The sequence below is a fragment of the Meleagris gallopavo genome, chromosome 4 (genome assembly GCF_000146605.3).
Source record: "Meleagris gallopavo isolate NT-WF06-2002-E0010 breed Aviagen turkey brand Nicholas breeding stock chromosome 4, Turkey_5.1, whole genome shotgun sequence".
Taxonomy (NCBI): Eukaryota; Metazoa; Chordata; class Aves; order Galliformes; family Phasianidae; genus Meleagris; species Meleagris gallopavo.
The window spans coordinates 28,277,943-28,278,494 of record NC_015014.2 but is presented as its reverse complement, the minus strand read 5'-3'; positions in this window follow the sequence as shown (position 1 = coordinate 28,278,494).

Here is a 552-nt window from a genome sequence, read left to right as displayed (position 1 = left end):
AGGCACGTCTGAGTATGGTCCCCATCCACCCAAACTGCCATATGGAAGTTACATGTACGAATGAGCAGAGTTACTTACTCTAAATAATAAAATACAAATAACGAACACATTGTTTCTTTCTTACTTGGAGTAACATGAATTATGTCCTATTTCCCTTGGACTTCATATCACACATGCTGTTCCCTACTTACCTTGCACATCCTTAATATGACGGCAAAAAACAACTGTTAAGCTCAAGTGATTTTTGAGAAATAGATCTTACTGCTAGACTTTAAGAGTTCTGATGTTGCTTTCATAACCCATCAATAGAAAGATTTTAAAGGTGAAAAAACATTAAATGATTCATTTCAAAATGTTGACTCCCTCTGATGACTACTTCAAATGTTTTTGCCTAGAAGTAGAAATGAACAAAAGACTCCCCTAGATCCTATAGTGATACCATCCCCAAGTTATTAATATATAAATTTCTCAGAATGTGGTATTTACTACCACTGCATGCATTCATTTTGTGATGTATTTCTACATATAAACATATACATGACATCCATTGTA